The sequence below is a fragment of the Schistocerca cancellata genome, chromosome 4, assembly GCF_023864275.1.
Source record: "Schistocerca cancellata isolate TAMUIC-IGC-003103 chromosome 4, iqSchCanc2.1, whole genome shotgun sequence".
NCBI lineage: Eukaryota > Metazoa > Arthropoda > Insecta > Orthoptera > Acrididae > Schistocerca > Schistocerca cancellata.
Window position 1 is genome coordinate 748,881,282 of NC_064629.1, and position 12,261 is coordinate 748,893,542.

The window sequence follows — 12,261 nt, forward strand, 5'->3', positions numbered from 1 at the left end:
AATCTGACTGCATAAAATAACAACAAACAATGGAAGAAAATTGTCGTTAACACAGTTAATTAATTAAGTCCCCAGCAACTATAAAATCTACGAAGCCAACAAAGCACAAGTGTAGCTGTTCTGTGTGTGGTAGTATGACTCAACGCACATCTGGCACGGTTCTTCTTCAACAAGACAAGAATTTTTAAATACCAATTATATTGACGTGATAAAAGAAAATTAGAAATACTATAATTGCGTAAGAAAACCAAAATTACACTCTAATACAAGAACACAAGCCAGATGCTTTGTTGACTGAACCTGTAATGATGCATTATTTGAGACACAGAAATAATAAAAAGAAAAAACAGGGAATTTGTTACCTTCATATATATTGACGAAATGCACTCTGATCATTACAATATCTCCATTAGAATAACATCTGCTATCTCTCCCATCAAATAACTGCATAAAACATGGAACAAACACTCCCTACTACCACATCTCCACTCCGACTTCACGTCAAGCAGTGTCCACCACAACTTCTCGGCAAGAACTGCCTGCCGCTACTTCTCAATAATCACTGCCAGTGGAGGCGGCGGAACAAAACTCTCTGGCGCGATCTCTGGCGCTGTGGCTCAGTGTAGCCACCTTTCACTTTTTCCCACACGCCATTCGAGAGTGAAATGGTAGAGAAGCAGTATGAAAATGGTTCGATGAACCCTCTGCCAGGCACTGAAGTGTAAATTGCAGAGTAACCATGTAGATGTAGATGTAGATGCAGAACAATTTGCTGCATGCCTTCAATGTATCCCATAAGCAGTTTTAGATGTGTACATGCAGTAAATCTCTTGTACTCTTCCACTTTCTATCCAGTGGCTGATGTATGAGCCATCCGGCATTTTCTAAATCTTTCATGTCTAAGGGAGAAGCAGAGACATACATTTTAAGAGTTGATGCTATGCCTAAATTGCGTGTACGGTCAATCTCGACCCTATTAAGTTCATACTGTATCTCTTGAATCAGGAATGCTGGAACATTACGTTTAAGGTACGATGCCACTGTAGCAGTACCATCCCATTTCGTGAATGATCCATCGATATACGTGAAACTCTTGCATGGGAGGGTTAAAGCACCTTGGTGATGGATGACAATTTCATCACTTTTGTTTAATGTGGTTGATGCGTAACGTTTGTGCGAGAAGTATTCCTAGTGTATAATATGCTCATCATATTCCACCGGATTAGTTATATCGGACATCATTGCAAGGTTTCACACCAACTAATTTAAGAAATTCGTAGCTCACACATGTTATCAACTGATGTTCTGGTGTGAAGTGCCACTTTGTGCGTTGTGCACGTTGGCTGTACCTTACCCCCATCTTGTCTTTGTTGACAATACGATAACACTGGGAAGGTGCTCCAAGCACCACTTGGTTGAACGTCACTGCCCCAGCTTCCGGTCCAGTAAGTTAAAAGTCGCCGCTGACGCTTCCAGTCTCCTTCCAAGGCAGGGTCTTTGTTCTCACTGAGAGGTTTGAGTGGGCCCACTGCTGGTCATGACTGCTTGAAGGTCGCTGCTGCTTCCAGGTCCCTGCACATTCGAGGTCACTACTGTTTCTGCTTTAGATATAGTCATACAATGATTTCCTTGCCACGAGCCGGCCGGTGTGACCGAGCGGTTCTAGGCGCTACAGTCTGGAATAGAGTAGGTTCGAATCCTGCCTCGGACATGGATGTGTGTGATGTCCTTAGATTAGTTAGGTTTAAGTAGTTCTAAGTTCTAGGGGACTGATGACCTCAGAAGTTAAGTCCCATAGTGCTCAGAGCCATTTGAACCTTGCCACGAAAATCGATGTGTTGGTTATCCTAGTCCACAGTACGCAGCTCCAGATAGTTCAATGCCTAAACTGTTATATGGAGGTAAAGAACGTTGGTAGAGGTCTGAACGCTCTTATACCCTCTTTCAATTGTTGGGAAAAATCCATAAATTGTACGAATCAATCTGTTGTTGAGATAAAAGTTTGTTGTAATGCTACACTCGAGACGGATTTTACTGACAGAAAGTATATACACTGACTGCAAAATTTATTAGGGTCCATCTCCAAAACCTGTCCTTTTGTGAAGCCTAGTAGCCGTTAAACTGAACGTTTCTGGATAAAGTCAGTCATTGAATTCGATGTTTTTATTTCAGATTTAAGTGTGTTGATACTTCCATGTAGCACTATCCCCTTTCCAGACCGTTTTAAAACGTCGTTTAAATCGTCAATATCGTATGCACTTTTCCACCATTAATTTCCAGACGAGGTTTATTGTTAGCCTCTGTGATTTTCGGAATGCTGTTGTACGCCTCCAGTGCAATCAGCGCAACGCTTCACGCATCGTTACTTAAATCAGTCAGTGGGAAACAATTCGCGCATAATACTGACGATCGCTCTTTTGAAGTCAGAGTACACGACACTGCATCCGAACCTCAACTGATGAGTGGATGTTTAATGCACGTCCTTATATATGCTTTTTTGTGAATGTTAGAACCACACAAGTAAATATTAAAATCTTGGTAGCAATGAAAATTGTAGAATACACGTCTCCTATCGGTGAAGTATCTTTGTAACTCTTCTGGTGTATTTTTCTTACCATACGCCATCCAGTGGTTTCCTGGTCCCGCTGCAACATCTAAAGTCACAATTCCACGTTCTCCGAATTTTCACATAGTCTTCAGTAACGTATCTCGCATAAACACATGACAGAATCCTGGAATGCAGAAGTTCTTGCTAACAGACTTGAGCAGGTCTGTATTTGTAAGTGTGGGATAGCTAACGACCTTTTTAATTGAGAGACCTAGTCGTTTCTTGTATGGTTTCAAATATCGTCCTTTTCTGATGGCTGCTGCTTCCATCGTGCGGTTATGCCCTGTTGCTCGTGGCGGGGCGGTTCTAGGCGCTTCAGTCCGGAACCGCGCTGCTTCTACGGTCGCAGGTTGGAATCGTGCCTCGGGCATGGATGTGTGTGATGTCCTTACGTTAGTCAGGTTTAAGTTGTTCTGTGCCTAGGGGACTGATGACCTCAGATGTTAAGTCCCATAGTGCTCAGAGCCATTTCAGCCTTGTTGCTCCCTGTAGCTCCTCCTGGGAGTTCTGTGCGTTTTCGAGTGTTCTGGCAACAACCGCAGCACCATCAGCCAGTGGACCCTTCGCTGAGATATCTGCGACGGCAGGATTGAGGAAGGGGATAATTTCGCCTGATTTCTTGGGTATCCGGAGAACCTGGGGTGCTATAACTGGTCCTTTATGCTTCAGGGAACTTTTAGCTGCATACATCGCTGTCAGGATTCGTTTTTTTAAACGCCCCTACGCTGATTTCTTCTGCTTTTTCTTCATAGTTATCTTATCCTTCTTCAGTGCACGACATGCGACGTTCATAGCTTGCCGGCCGTTGTGGCCAGGTGGTTCTAGGCGCTTCAGTCTGGATATGCGCTACCGCTACGGTCACAGGTTCGAATCCTGCCTCGGGCATGGATGTGTGTGATGTCCCTAGGTTAGTTAGGTGGAAGTAGTTCTAAGTTCTAGGGGACTGATGACCTCAGATGTTGAGTCCCATAGTGCTCAGAGCCATTTGAACCATTTTGTTCATAACTTGGTTGAAATTCACACCCAAGCCCAACTTCATTTTACCATGCATGTTTTTATCGACTAGAAATGCTGCAATGCACTGCCCTACACCAATATCTTTTCTCACACGTATTGCCTTGGCTTTATCAGCTAAAACTCGATTTGCAGTGTGACGTCCTAGGAGGCCTTTAAGTTTTGCATATGCTATGTCGCATTCAAACAGGTCTTGTCAAGCAGGTTAATCCCCTTATCACCACGAGCCAAATGTTTTTGAAGCTTTGTAACAGTTCCTCAGTAGCCATACCCTGCAATGTGCAATTCAGCTGAAAGTTTGCCGGGAATACCACCACCTCCTATAATGTGTCTCTTAATGTTGTGCTGCTGTTCTGGGTGTGCTCTGTGCACCTCGTTATATAGAAAACCGTCATTGTCAATCAAGCTGTTTTGTATTGCAGGAAAGCCCTCAACGTCCTATGGCATCCTCCATGAGAAACACATGTGATTCTGAGCTCTGCTACATTTCCTTTATGTAAAAGCATCCTGAACATTGGGTGCCACTGCTATCCTTTAAGATGTAAGTTCTGGGATTTGTTCTGTACATTTTGGAAACAATGAATATCTCACTTGACCAGTCTAGGAGATTGACTTCTCAAATGCTGTCTTGTGTTTTGAGATACGCACCTATTCACCTACATTCAGTTTCTGTTTTTGTGGATCCAGAGTTGTAATACAACAGTATACCGTATCTGTGAGTCCATTATCGTGAACATCGATTGGTCTCATTTTTATTGTGCTATGTTTGCTATGGTTATACTGTGAAATCACTTCTGGGAGGATATCCATCCATTTGTATGTGGTGTAAAAATTGAAATGCATCCACATTTGACCGTTTATTGTTCTCTTCAGGCGTTCCACTATACTCTCACCGTCGCTGTCTGCAACAAACGCTAAAACACCTGTGTAACATCTCTCCCCATTATTGTATTAATACCCAGGTAAATTTGGAATATATATCAATAACCAATAAAATATACTTGAATCCATTATTTTCATGTGAATAGTGCCACATATCTACAACCTTTAATCATAGCATGCCTATGGGGGTATGTTTTGCCTGTTCCACTGTGTAGTTTTCGAACTACTGTCTTCATACTTATTCGATTATACCTTTCTCTCTAAGCTCGGATACTATTGTAGCAACCTCATTTGAATGAGCAGTATTACCAGCAGAAGCTGATGCCATGAGCAGTCTCAGTTGATCGATTATCTCATTTGGATAAATGGTTCAAATGGCTCTGAGCACTATGGGACCCAACTGCTGTGGTCATTAGTCCCCTAGAACTTAGAACTACTTAAACCTAACTAACCTAAGGACATCACACACACCCATGCCCGAGGCAGCATTCGAACCTGCGACCGTAGCAGCAGCGCGGCTCCGGACTGGAGCGCCTAGAACCGCACGGCCAACGCGGCCGGCTGCTCATTTGGATAGTCGTAGTATATATACTGTGGGGCGACTGCTGACTCTTTTATGGTGGTGTCAATAACATCACCAGTGCTATACTGAGCAGCTAATATAGCTTTTATAATGGTTCTGTATTTCGAAATTTCTTTTGTACAACAGTCAATGGCAGTACTTCACCACGCATATCCAGATCTTTGGATGAATAATGTTCAGTTTCTATCAGATTTAGAAAGAGAAGTTCAGTAGGCCACTTGTTCTTTGAAATTCACTATCACCTGTTTATATTGTTCTTTATGTTAAACTTACAAGCTGTATGCCCAACATATATGTTTTTTACCACTGACACCGAACGTTTTGTCTATCCTACCATCGCTGTGACCATTAATGAAATCAGCAACGCCGTCGTCTTTGTGTAATTTCGCTGAGATTTCATCGAGAGATTTGGTAACTGGTATAAAGGTCTCTCTTAGTTTCTGCTCTCGATTCAAATATCGTAACCTTGGATTATATTAGATTAGATTAGATTCAGTTTTCGTTCCATAGACCCAAAAAATGAGATGATTCTCGTTGGTGTGGAACATGTCAGAAAGTATGGCGTAAAAACATAAAATATTTGAATATAATGCTTACTACCCTGGTCATTTGTCAGGAGATAGTCGAAAATAAGTTAATACAATGCAGTAAACTGGGACAGCTAATATTTACAGAATTAACACACTGTCAGAATGAAACACTGTTATCCACTATTAATAAATTTATCATACGCAAAATACCTAATCTTGACTGTTGTAACGAAGTGTTGTCAAAACTGAAATCTAACAGATATTTTTACTTAAGCTGACTTAGCAGTCTCTGTTAAGATATTGGCAGTCGTAACTTCTCTCAAACAGCCTTCTGTGGCACGATGACCTTATGCTTAGCAACATCTTGTTAGATACTAAGCGGACTCCTTCGCAGGGTGCACCTTACATACATTCCGTCCAATTCTATCAACCTTTACAGCTAGGTCGTGCACATTCAATTCATTTATGTCAACCTGTACAGGTAAGTCATCTACTTTCTTTCTCAGGACGTCTTTAGTTCCTTAACACTAGCATCTAAGTAGTTGATCATTCTCAGAAAGGTCTGGGTATACGTCTCTAGCTTTATTTTCGAGGGGTTGAAATTTTCCATCTATGTATAGACGCTTTCTCTGTCTATGCACACATATCCTCTCAGGCTCAATGTGTGAGAGACATGTGAAGTTGTCCATGGTCTGATTTAAACTAATGTACTCATAATTCTTTCATGTCTATATATGAAGAAACTCCTAGAAGTTCCATCTATACCTACTTTCATTCAGTTTTCTCGACATATCAATAACGAACTGTATGTATCCAGAATGAGATTTCTGTACTGTAAGTATCCAGAATGAGATTTTCCCTCTGCATCGGAGTCTGCGCTGATATGAAACTTCCTGGCAGATTAAAACTGTGTGCTGGACCGAGACTCGAACTCGGGACCTTTACCTTTCGTGGGCAAGTGCTCTACCAACTAAGCTATCCAAGCACGACTCACGATCACTCCTCACAGCTTCATTTCTGCCAGAACCTCGTCTCCTACCTTTCAAATCTCACAGAAGCTCTTCTGCAAACCTTGCAGAACTAGCACTCCTGTAAGAAAGGATACTGCAGAGACATGGCCTAGCCACAGCCTGGGGGATGTTTCCAGAATGAGATTTTCACTCTGTAGCGGAGTGTTCGCTGATATGAAACTTCTTGGCACATTAAAACAGCGTGCCGGGCCGAGACTCGAACTCGGGACCTTTGCCTCTCGCCTTCTTCAGCCTCGCTATCCTTTAAGACGTAAGTTCTCAGGTTTGTCTGTTCCACTTTAGAAACTGTGCATATCTCTGTTGATCAATTCGGTAGGTAAGACTACTCAAATGCAGTTTCGTATTTTGAAATAGGCACCGAATCACCTACATTGAATTTCTGCTTCAGTGAATTCTCCATTTTAATACGATTGTATACAGTATTTGGATGTCCATTATCACTTACATCAGCAGGCCACATCTAAATCATACTGTGTCTGTCTCAGTTATACTGATCAGTTATTTGTGGGAGAAGGTCTAGCCACTTTCATAACTCTCAAAGATTAAATTTCATCCATATGGGGTTTTTTATGGTCCTGTTCAAACGTTCCACAATACTCTCTTTCATGTGGGAGAACGCAGAATAATGGTTTATTTCTGTATAATTCCATTGCTGACTTGAAACGTCTGTTGTAAAGTTTACCTGCATGATCGGTTCAAAGATTGTTAGTACATGGATTCGTCCACGTTTCTGACAGTTGTTCAAACATCTGCGCATCCACATTCCCTGTACCTTCCCAGACGAATTTCGAATACATATCTGTTGTTGTTGTTGTTGTTGTGGTCTTCAGTCCAGAGACTGGTTTGATGCAGCTCTCCATGCTACTCTATCCTGTGCAATCTTCTTCATCTCCGAGTAACTACTGCAACCTACACCCTTCTGAATCTGTTAAGTGTATTCATGCCTTGGTCTTCAAAATGGTTCAAATGGCTCTCAGCACTATGGGACTTAACATCTGAGGTCAGCAGTCCCCTAGACTTAGAAATAGTTAAACCTAACTAACCTAAGGACATCACACACATCAATGCCCAAGGCAGGATTCGAACCTGCGACCGTAGCAGCAGCGCGGTTCCGGGCTGAAGCGTCTAGAACCGCTCGTCCACATCGACCGGCAATTGATGATCCCTTGATGCCTCAGAACGTGTCCTGCCAACCGATCCCTTCTTCTAGTCAAGTTGTGCCACAGATTCGTAGTGAACACATATCTATTACGACTAAAATGTATTTGAAACCTTTATTCTATCACGAGTATTGGTCCATATGAATGAGATAAGGTCGCCATCAACCGTATAAACCACGTATTATGACGTATGTGTGTGGAAATGTTTTGCACGCAGGTTTGTGAAGCATGTGAATGACTGTCTCCACAGTCACTCGATGATCTGGCTTTCTTGAAACTCTGAGATTACTGATATGATTAAATTCGTGTGTGGCGTATTCCCTGCTGCAGATGTAGATGTAGAAATTCTATGATTTCCTTTGGTTGATCGTAGTATAAAGGTTATAATGGATGTAAGTGCAGATATTTTTATGTATGATACCTTAATATGGCCACACATCAGTGCATTGTTTGCATTTTTCTCTACATGAAACAGTCGTCCCACAAATACGTCACAACCCCCACTACATATTGACTGAGCCTTTGCATTTCCCATTTCAGGTTTTCTAGCTTCCCTACCACATTCAAGCTTCTGTCATTTCATGCCCCAATTCGTAGAACGTTATCCTTTAGTTCATTATGCAGTCTTTTTCTCATAGTCACCTCCCCCTTGGCAGTCCCCTCCCGGAGATCCGAATGGGGGCTATTCCGGAATCTTTTGCCAATCGAGAGATCATCATGACAATTTTTCAATTACAGGCCACATGTCCTGTGGATACACATCATGTGTCTTTAATACAGTGGTTTCCATTGCCTTCTGCATCTTCACGCCGTTGATCATCGCTGATTCTTCCATCTCTGTGCCCTCCTCTGCCCTCTTTAACAAGGCCGTTGGCAGAATCAGGTTGACTTCTTATGCCGGAAGTCTTCGGCCGCCAATACTGATTATTAATCAAAATTTAAGAGGTGGTGGGTTTTGAACCCGGGATCGAGAACGTTCTGATTACTAATCAAAGACGCTACCCCCTTCGTTTTAAGTTCATTATTGGTCGTTGTATGTGTTCGGGGCGGACGTCACATAAGGCTCATTGAAGTTCATCGTTGATCCATTCACTCTTTTTTTATTTTTTATTTTTTTATTGGAGAGGGCAGCTAGCCTTCTGACCGAACACGTTGAGCTACTGTGCCGGCTATCCCCTAGACCACAGGTCCCTATTGCATACTAATGGGCGTTCCAGCAGTAGGGGCTTTAAAAACATTTTCCTTAGGTTTTTAAAAAAATTCACAAAATATTTAGTGACTAATTATTATGTGGTTTAACTCACTGTAACTCTGTTTTATAACATTTATAAAGTAAAGGTTTCTCCCTGACTTTATAAATCACCGTTACTGTGAAACCGGCGAGTGGTTAGAAATTTTTACTACTAGCACAGACACAACAGCTGGTGGTAGTACAAAAAGAGGTTGACTACCCCTGATCTACAGCATACTGATATAATTGTATATTAGTACACTACCTTTTAAGCAGAATGAAATGGTTCAAATGGCTCTGAGCACTATGGGACTTAACATCTGAGGTCATCAGTCCCCTAGAACTTAGAACTACTTAAAACTAACTAACCTAAGGACATCACACACATCCATGCCCTAGGCAGGATTCGAATCTGCGACCGTAGCAGTCGTGCAGTTCCGGACTGGAGCTCCTAGAACCGCTTGGCCACCGTGGCCGGCTTTAAGCAGAATCTCCTAGCAGTTTTGTCTGTATCGACCTTCCTCAGTTTCCTCATTTTACTCATCACCAGAAAGCCATACTGCGTATGATTCCAACAAGCCTCACGTATGCTACCAGATTCATTGAAGACTATGTCGTTTCCTACATGTGCTTGGTAAGCATGTTTAAATTCATATTGTCATGTTTGCATGTGATAATACTCGTAAGATTAAAACTGTTACTCACCATCTGCTCTAGAATCCTGGAATATGGCTGAAATACATGATGTCAACTTTCATATGATGGCCGAAACAAAAATACATGATGATTGAAAAAGAATGACCTGGTTTCAAAACTCCATATTTATTGATAAAGACATACTACAAACATAGGATTAATTGCAAAGTACTCACAAAATCTTAGAGTTTTACCTATTCTGTTACAAATTCTGTATGTTCCCACCAGCTGCACGAACAACTGTTAGACGATAGCAAAATTTATCAAAGACTTTACACAATGTATCTGCTTTTACGGAAGTGCCGGCCGCGGTGGCCGAGCGGTTCTAGGCACTTCAGCCCGGAACCGCGCGATTGCTACGGTCGCAGGTTCGAATCCTGCCTCGGGCATGGATGTGTGTGATGTCCTTAGGTTAGTTAGGTTTAAGTAGTTCTAAGTTCTAGGGGACTGATGACCTCAGATGTTAAGTCCCATAGTGCTCAGACCCATTTTTTTTACGGAAGTTATGGCTGCTGTTATTCTAGTCTTCACTTCCTCTATGTCACTAGGTAGACTGGAGATGATCACAAAATGTATCGTCTTGCATGTCCTCTAGCAGAGCATTGCTGAAATGAACCCGTTTCCTTTTACAACCAACCCGAAGAGTTTGCACTAATTGGAGTCTGTTTGGTTTATAGATCAAACGACGCCTAACACTCGCCAGACAGTCGTATGAGGCACAGCCATTTCTCTACTTGCGCGGCGGGTAGTCTTTCGTGGACTGCACTTAAACGTTTGCCGAATATTTTCCACCATGTCATCAAAAGCGCGGGGTCGACATGGACTCTAATTTTTGGCCACGCATCCTGACCGTTCAAACTGGCAATACTACGACAAATGTTTTTGGGTGTAGGTGGATCAATGGCAAAACGACGACGAGAGCCCCCTGGACCGAAATCACTGACCCACTCTTTGCAAACTGCAGCACACAAAACGCCATCTTACCACTCACTGACTGCGAACTGAGAAGACCCATTGACTGATATCTAACACCGGTTTCCTGAAACTCCAGGTCACACTCATTCAAACAACACACATTCCCTTGCCTGCACGTCCTATGTTTCGTAATTACTACCGTCCAAAATCAGGTCATTCCTTTTGAAACACACTACATTTGCGTAACTGATCTTAGTATTCCACTACGACATCGTCAAATGTGAACACACTGTTTGGCGCCGCCCGCGGTGGTCTAGCGGTTCTGGCGCTGCAGTCCAGAACCGCGGGACTGCTACGGTCGCAGGTTCGAATCCTGCCTCGGGCATGGGTGTGTGTGATGTCCTTAGGTTAGTTAGGTTTAAGTAGTTCTAAGTTCTAGGGGACTTATGACCTAAGATGTTGAGTCCCATAGTGCTCAGAGCCAACCTCAGAAGTTAAGTCCCATAGTGCTCAGAGCCATTTGAACCAATTGAACTGTTTGGCTTTACTTTCTCTAGTGGTGGACTATGACTGCATTCTGTAGATCTATTTCAGGTTATTCCATAAACAACCTGTAAATTCTTTTGAAATAGCCGGCACTTTGGCTGAAGGCACAACATCTAAAGTATGTACATTACTGGGCAGTTGTGGCCCATTCCTTGCCTTCTCCGCGTTTCCAGTACCATTACAGGACCATTCGGGTGCTACAAGGCTCTTGTGATGAGCATGCCTCATACTCTCAGTCGTGGTGACAACGATACACTTAAAGTAATTTATTATAAGAAATACGTGTCTTTTGGTGTATATTGAGCAACGCCCAGTAACTAGTCCGATGAAACAAAGTACTTTTGCTTTTGTGAAACACATAAATAATAAAACGACTACACACTACACATGCAGTGGGTGGCTATAGCTACACTTATTTGTTTATAAGCTCTTAGAAATAGCAGGGTATATGAAAGTACTTAAATAAGTTTCTAGTTCTACACTTACATTTGATTCATACATTTCCTATTCATCTTGCATCGATGTGCAACATGAATCGTAGAGTTGAGCTACTATTTATTCTGATTGGCGAGGATTTTTGAGCACTATCTCGAACAGTTTGCTCCACATAGAATTAATAGATATATTGCTGCCAGCTTTGCCAGTAGTCTAGAGCATGTTGAATTGCATGACTGAAATGTATTAAATTCTTAAAAGTGTGTTTCTGAAGGTGAGTACACCCTCTCCTCATTATACCGTACTTAGGAACGTTTCCCTCCTCCTCTGTAGTCTTGCCTGTATCAAGGCTCCTGCAAGGCATTATCTATTAGCTGGACTACTTTAAGAAAAAACCAGGACATATTAGTACATTAACTGATATTTTAGTACATCTTCTTTGAAATGTTTGGTTACAAATTTCTCCAGTCATTGGAAGCTGTTTTAAAAAATGAACTTCAACTGCTGAAGTTCAAATCCAGTTTATTCAATGAATTAATTACACCGGCGCGCGGGGTAGCCGCCTTGTCACGATCCGCATGGCTCCCCCCCCCCCCCCTCCCCCCTCCACGTCGGTGGTTCGAGTCCTCC